The sequence below is a fragment of the Balearica regulorum genome, chromosome 9, assembly GCF_011004875.1.
Source record: "Balearica regulorum gibbericeps isolate bBalReg1 chromosome 9, bBalReg1.pri, whole genome shotgun sequence".
Classification (NCBI taxonomy): domain Eukaryota; kingdom Metazoa; phylum Chordata; class Aves; order Gruiformes; family Gruidae; genus Balearica; species Balearica regulorum.
Window position 1 is genome coordinate 13,319,772 of NC_046192.1, and position 7,244 is coordinate 13,327,015.

Sequence of the window (7,244 nt, forward strand, 5' to 3'; positions counted from 1 at the left end):
GCAATGGCAGACACGGCTGGCTGAGCACTAGTGGCTGTGTCTGCTGCAGGGAATCCTGTGGCCAGAGAAGTCGCTGTGTTGGACACAAACCCAAGCCCTCTTCCTGCCCATCCACAGTGTGATGACACCTGCATATTTCCATGAATTCACCTCAATGGGCTTCTTTTGCCTTTTTTTTTTTTCTCTTTTTTTCCGATTTGATTTACGTGAGTGCTCTTATCTTTATTGGTCGGTCTTCCTCCTGTACCGATCTGTGGAACATCTTGCTCCCATTGGATTTTGACAAAGCAGGAGGAGGAGGTAAAATACTATTGCGGCAAACCCTCTGAAACACTTCCACATAAGCCATCAAAAATAAGTGAAATGCACATGTAGAGACTAGAGTTACTTTTAACAAACTTTCTCTGCTAACCAGATAGGTTGGTTCATTTGTTTTCCTTTAAGTTATTTTGTTAACATAATTGAACCTTACATAAAAGCGATAAGTGTTTTTTATTGCTCACCTTGAAACAGACCATTCTGATTAATCACTTAGTATCTGTACTTACCATTTGTTGATTATGAGTTGAATAAATACATCTGAAGACCTACACCTCTTAGTGGCAAGGCCAGGACAACAGACAAACAAATCTGTTGTTATAGAGTCCAAACACAGAAGGCCAACAGAGAAGGTTTGAAAGCCAGATCATTACTAGACTGATTTTTTTTTTTCCCCTTCATTAAAGCATAATACTTTGGAATGATTTTCAAATGCAAGTCTGGCTCCCAAGGACCTAAAAAGGGCATTTCTGATAAAGAGTGAAAGGGACACAGGCCTGTTCTTCTACTTGAGTTTTTCTGAGTCTTTGCAAGATTGCTAGTTTCCCAAAACGTCAATCCACAGAGAGTTAATCTTACCAGCTATATGAAACTATATATCTGCCTCTGGCTAAACTAGAAGTGATACACATCCAAACAATTACTTTTCTAATAAATACTAGAAGGTGTCCTTTATGCACCAATCCATCATCTATAATGTCCTGTCAAAGCTGTTTTAGCACATGCCAATATACTTCGTGAGTCCCTGGAAAAAAAAAGGGGGGTGGGGGTGGGCAAGAGGCCCAGCTCATTCTTTCCTGCTTTGAACATTAAAACGGGACTTCAGATATTATCCGCTTGCAGAACCATGGAACTTGGCACAAAATCCATGCCTTGTTACAGACTTCTGGTTTTCACTTTCAAAAATGCTTTTAGCTTATATGGCTGGGGGGGGTGTGGGGGTGTGGGCAGGGCAGGGAAGCTTCCAAACTGTAACTTCTGTTTGAATTGGCAACATACTGTCTCCATGAGACCGCAAAGTGCCTGAATGAAGATCTTCTAACCATACCATTAACATCCACAGAGTATGGGCATAAACCCTGGAAGCTCCCTCAACCTGACTGCGGATCAGTTAGTCTAATAAAAGACACCGCTTTTACCGAGTAACTTTGCCTTGTTATCCCTCCAGATCGTTTTGATTAGTAGCACCAATGCTGTTAGTGCCTGGTACACCACCTGCGTCTCCACCCTCCTTGCAGAAAAGGCCCTGAAAGTTCAGGCACCCTGGTAATTCCCCTGGCAAAACCAGCTTTGCCAGTCAAAGGGGCACAGCACGGGTGAGGTTTGAAGGATGGTTTGTGATGTCCTGGTTGCAGGCACTGGCCCTCTCCCCCTTCTTTATCTCTCACCACCAGCTCAGCCATTACCTGAGGCTCAGCATCCTCCAGTGGAAATGGGTACCAGACTGTAGAGTAAGCCCCTGCATATTGCACCTCCTTAGGTACCTCCTTACTAAGTCTTTAGCCATTTATTCTTTACTACTTTTCTCCATTTCATCTACAGAAAGGGTTTGTGGCAATAATTGATAAAGAGGGCTCTGTATGCCCGTAAAAAAAAGCAAAACACCTCAGTCCTGCCCTCTTCCTCCAGCCTGAGGCCACAGCTCACAGGTTCTGTGCTTGGAGCAGCCTGTTCATCTCGCCCTCCTGAAGGTCTCTACGCCCTTTCATGTATGAGGATGATGCTCAGTGCTCTCATTTCGCTTCGAGGTAGGTAGGGTTCTGCACGTGCTTGGACTGCGCTGCCATGCTCCAGCTCTGAGCCTACTCACCCCAGCGCTGTAACACAGGCAAAGGTACCAAACACCCACTGCCATTCCTGTCCTGACGTGCCTTTGCTCCTGCTTGCTATTTCTAGCATGTTCTGCTACCTGCACAGAGGAGGAAATGCTTTGTTTTAGTAACTGACTGCAACCTGAAAACATCACATGCCGAGTCTCAGAAAGCACGAGTGCCAAGCTCCCCCTGATCTGGCTTCTCAGCCTCTTAGGATCTGGCATCTACCTCATTTCTCAGCCCCTCTGGAGTCAGACTTCTCAGCCTCCCAAAGCATCTAGCTCCAGACTGTGATCAGAATTTATGGAGACTACAGGTTACTGCAAAACAGGAACCCTTTGCGCAGCTACATTTACTATACTACTGTGACTACTGAAAACCACCTCCATTAAACACTATAGCTGACATGTTGCCCAAATAAATGAACTTCAAAACACCAATATCATGCAGTTCTCAGCCTGCGATCCTTGTAACATAGTCTTTAACGTACATGGACTCTTACATAACTCCACAATTCAAAATCATAATCCTAATAGTCCATTTTCCTCAATACAACACTTAACTATGCAACACAGTTTGGGAAGAGAAGCATGAAGAAAAAAAAAAACAGAGCTAGCATCTAACAAACAACTTTGCCTTATTCTTCACAATACCTCCTTGTTGGCCAAAGATGACAAAAGTAATTTAGGGCAATTACAGATTAACCACAAATACAACCAAACAGAAAGTCAGAATGGATGCAGACTGACACACCACTAAATAGCCATAGTCTATAATACCTCTAAATTAGCTAATTTGTTTCAATTCATTAAATCTTAAATTAGTAAACTGTACACCTGCTTTAGCAAAGTCTGTTGGTTTCAGTTGCAGCTCGACGTTGCCCTCCTGTGGGCTGGAAAAAATGGAGAGCTGTCGTGTTTCTTCACGCCTTCACCGTATCAAGAGAAATCTGGGCATGGCCCACTCCTTTCCAGCTGAGACGGAGTAAGCACAGATGAGCCAAGTCCCTGTGAATTATGTAAATGTAACATTGTTCTCCAGATTTAATCACTTCTGGACTACATTTGGTACAAGTCTGCTCCAGATCAGCCATAGGAACAAACATCTGCATCTCACCAAATTAGCCACAGCTTACAATATGGTGTTTATGCTGACTCTTCCAGCTGAGGGAACAGAGGCGATACATGAAATTGCTGGAACAAAAAGCTACTCTTCAATTTTTTTTCAGTGGTTTTGAATGGCAGAGTGATTTTTTTTAATTTTTTTTCATCCTTTGCCTCCTGACAGTACAGGTGCCCAACAATGGGGTCTTCAGTCTTGAAGACCCCCCAGGCATAAACCATTTTTGCTTCCAATCTGATGCACGCCTCTCCCTTGCCTAGGCTGGGGTGGATTTGTACGCAAAGCCTCATCATACACAGTTAAGTGTCACTCACGCGACACTTCCCATGTTTTAATCACCCGGAGACTGTAGGTCACCATTGCTGCAACAGACTGCATTTGGGACCCATCTGAATTCTGAGCTATGGCTGAGTTGATTTGGGGGTGGCACGTAGTTAGGTTGGTCTGCAGTAGTCCTCCACTTCCCAAGGACAGGATAAAGGGGCAAGTTCCCTGCCAGTAGGAGGTAGGAAATACTCCAAAAACAGTGACTTGTCAAACACAGACAGCACTCAAGGACTGGGAAGCTAATAATTGATCTCTTCATGCCTGAAGCAACAGCCAGGAGACAGGACCATAGTCCTTTTCCTGCACGTGATGTGCGAGTAGTGAGAGTCGTGAGGAACAGAGGGTAGTAGGGCTTGTTTTGTGGTTTAAATTGGCAATTAATAATTCTTCCTGCCTCAAAGCCCCTAGGGAATTATTCATAGCGCTGTCGCGGCTGTCACTGCAGCAAGGCTGACTCCCCTGAGGCTCCTCCAGGACCTGCACGGCACTAAGGGAAGGAAAAGGTGTTTGAGGCAGCCGCAGGCAGAAACCCAGCACAGCACAGCTGAGGTCTGTGCCAGGCTCACTGCAAACCTGAGGGGGAGAGATGGTCTCACTTCCAGCCTACAAAATGAGACTGTCTTTCTTCCTGAGATGATATTTATGGCACTCTAGAGCAAAATCACATCAAGCTCAGATTTCCAGGTCATTTATTTTCACTAAAGATGCAAGTTGCCCATAGCATTGTTCCAAACAAAAAAGGGGGTTAAATCTTTAGCAACAGAGTTTGACTCTACACGTAGTCACCACGAAGCAATAAGTTGTGTAGTTTTGGTAAAATCCACCTCCGAATTCAGAAATGAACATTGTGGCTGGGTTTGACTGTTACTATAGGCCAAACCAACATCTCAGATCCAAACGTAACCTCAAATTGAGGAAGCTGAGGTCAGACAATTGTGGCTTGGGTTCATGTCTAGTTGCTACCAAGTGAAAGGCTTCCCTCTCGAAAACAGAGTGCTAATGATCAAGCAACAATCCAAATGCAAACAAGAAAGAAAGCACCAAGAAAACATCTGGAAGCAATACTGGTAGGAAGAGAACATGGAGACGTGGCCAAATGCTTCACTGCCAAAGACGGGGGAAAAAAAAATTTAAAAAATTAATGACAAGGGGCTTTTCCCTGCCTGCATTCAAAGATCATCAGCAGAGCATCTGTGTAGAATAAAAGACTAGGAGAGAAAGTACATACGTGGCTAGGGAATGGGGAAAGAAGAAATTGCTAGAAAAACAACTCCAGAGTAGCTAAGGAAAAAGCAGCTGCTTAGCATGCAGCCAGTTGAGATACACACAATAAACAGCATAATCAACATTCATATACATCTGTCCAATAAAGCCTGTAAGAGCCACCATTTTTCCTTAACAATCACTAAGTTTATATCAGAAATTACCCCGCACTGGCAAAAAAAATCAAATTTCTGAAATCTTTCCTGCCACAATCGATCTGTTGATTAAACATCAGGATAATGCAAGGAATCAAATTAATGAAAGCCACTGGAAACTTTTACATTAATGCTTAGGCTATGGTGGCTGCTGACACAATGAATTTAAATGAATTCCAGAGACTGGCTGGCAAAGAAAAATACGTTGAAGCAGAGGGAAATTATTAAAGCAAATCTGTGCATTTCCCCAAAAAAGTAATTTTGCTGGGGCTTCTTGGGGGCAGAGGGGAAGCAAAAAAAAAAAAAAAAAAAAAGCTACTTTTTCACTCTCCTGCAGCAGCATTAACTTCAACAGAACCATTGCTCCTTATTCCCCAGCCAGTTCTTACACATGCATCCCTTCAGGGCAGACTTCCAAATATTCAGAGATGGAGAGAGATGCAGCACAAATATTTACTCTGTTCTGCGAGGTAGAAAGTGAGGGGCAGTAAAATGCAGGTGTTATAAGAAGAGAGAGATCTGCATGTTGCCAAGAGCACCCATCGTTTGGTTTCCATTTCCCAGCTCCCAACGCCTCTCTGCAGGAGGCAGGGGCTCCCGTCGGGGTGGGGAGAGCCCGCTGCCCGGCTGCGCGCTGGGCTCGTGGGCTCTGTCCTGGGCACATGCCTCCGAGCTGAGCTTCTTCCTCACGGGCTGCAAATACAGGAGCCCACAGCCCTCACAAAATTCAGGACACAGGAAAATCTGTTGTCCGTACAAACTGCTTTTAGAAGAGCTGGTTCTGCAGCTGAAAGCACTGTTAACCTACTGTCAAATTATATAATGGAGCAAGGGACAAATTACTGCCTCTTTCCAGCCCTGCTCCAAGTGAGTTTCACAGGCTTTATTCTTCCTCTGAATCACTTCAGCTCTAGCAGAGTCTTCCAGTTAAAAAGCCATTTCTGAAAGTGCTTCCATCCAAATGACAATTCAAATAAAATATACTACACACAGACATTTATTTGTCCTTAATAGCACCTTCCTTGATGGATATATACTTTCCATACATCTAGAAAATGAAACCTGGCCAGAGATGTGAAGAATTTGCAAGGAGGTGAGATCCGATGAGTAAGCAGCTGCTTTATTAGCAGCCGTACAGCTCTTGATTTAGACGCTTCATTCACTCTGAGCTGAGGAACATCTCCTGGGCCTGATGCTATAAATGTCGGTCGGGACTAAAAATGGCAACAGGACATTTCAGTTGCTGTTCCCAGCTGTGTCACCTGAGTCCAACACAGCTGAGCGGGCAATACAGGAAGCGGATCCTCTGGCAGCAGCATAGCAGTCCCCTCCCTTGCATCCACACCTCCTCCTCCTCCGCTCCCACAGTGGGGACGACTGTCGAGGGAGAGCAGAGCCACAAAAACAAACAGGTCTCCCACTGCCCAACCGGCAGCCCCGCACGCAACTGCACTCACTTGGCATCTCTAAACTTCCCACTGATGTGGCAAAAGCCTGGTCTCTCCAGAACTGCTTCGTACATTCAAAACTATCTGGGCAGTCAGACCTGTATTCAACCCTGGCCAAGAATGACCTCTTGAGATAAACACAGCACGATGTACCCAGCTGACAGCTCAGCTGTGGTCAGAGCGACGTAGGATAACCAGGGCGTCCAGTGGGACACTGGAGAAGACCAGCACCATGGGATTTGTGAAACAGTGCTGACAGGTGGCACAAGAGCCACTCAACGTACCTCAATTTTTCCAACAACCTGCTTTCTGCTTAAGGAAAGCTGTTCTTCCCCCCTCGCCCCAGAAGTCAGCTTTAACCTGACTCAGTACAGGCAACCACAGAAGTCCCTGGGTAATTAAACAGATACCCACCACATTTGTCATTCTTACAGGAAAGAAAGTTCTTAACCCTTTATAGTCCTTTGGGTTTTAAGTGCATTTAGAAGCGAATCTTAAGTAACCATCAAACAAGATAAAGACCAATCCAGCAAAAAATCCTTAAGGCTAATTTAGGAATTTCTTTATTTTCCAGTTAGTATTTTAAAAATGCTATTCCCACTCACCACATCTACAGAGGAAACCCACAGCAGGAAAAGGCTCCACGTGGTTCAAAATCATAACTTTTCAGCTCACATAGAAGAGGGACTTAATAATCTCTAATAAGAAACCAATTTGCAGTTGTATTCTCTGATCTGTCACACCCATAAATTCAAATGCCAAACCAAAAAACTCAAACTGGCTTTACTCACTAAGAA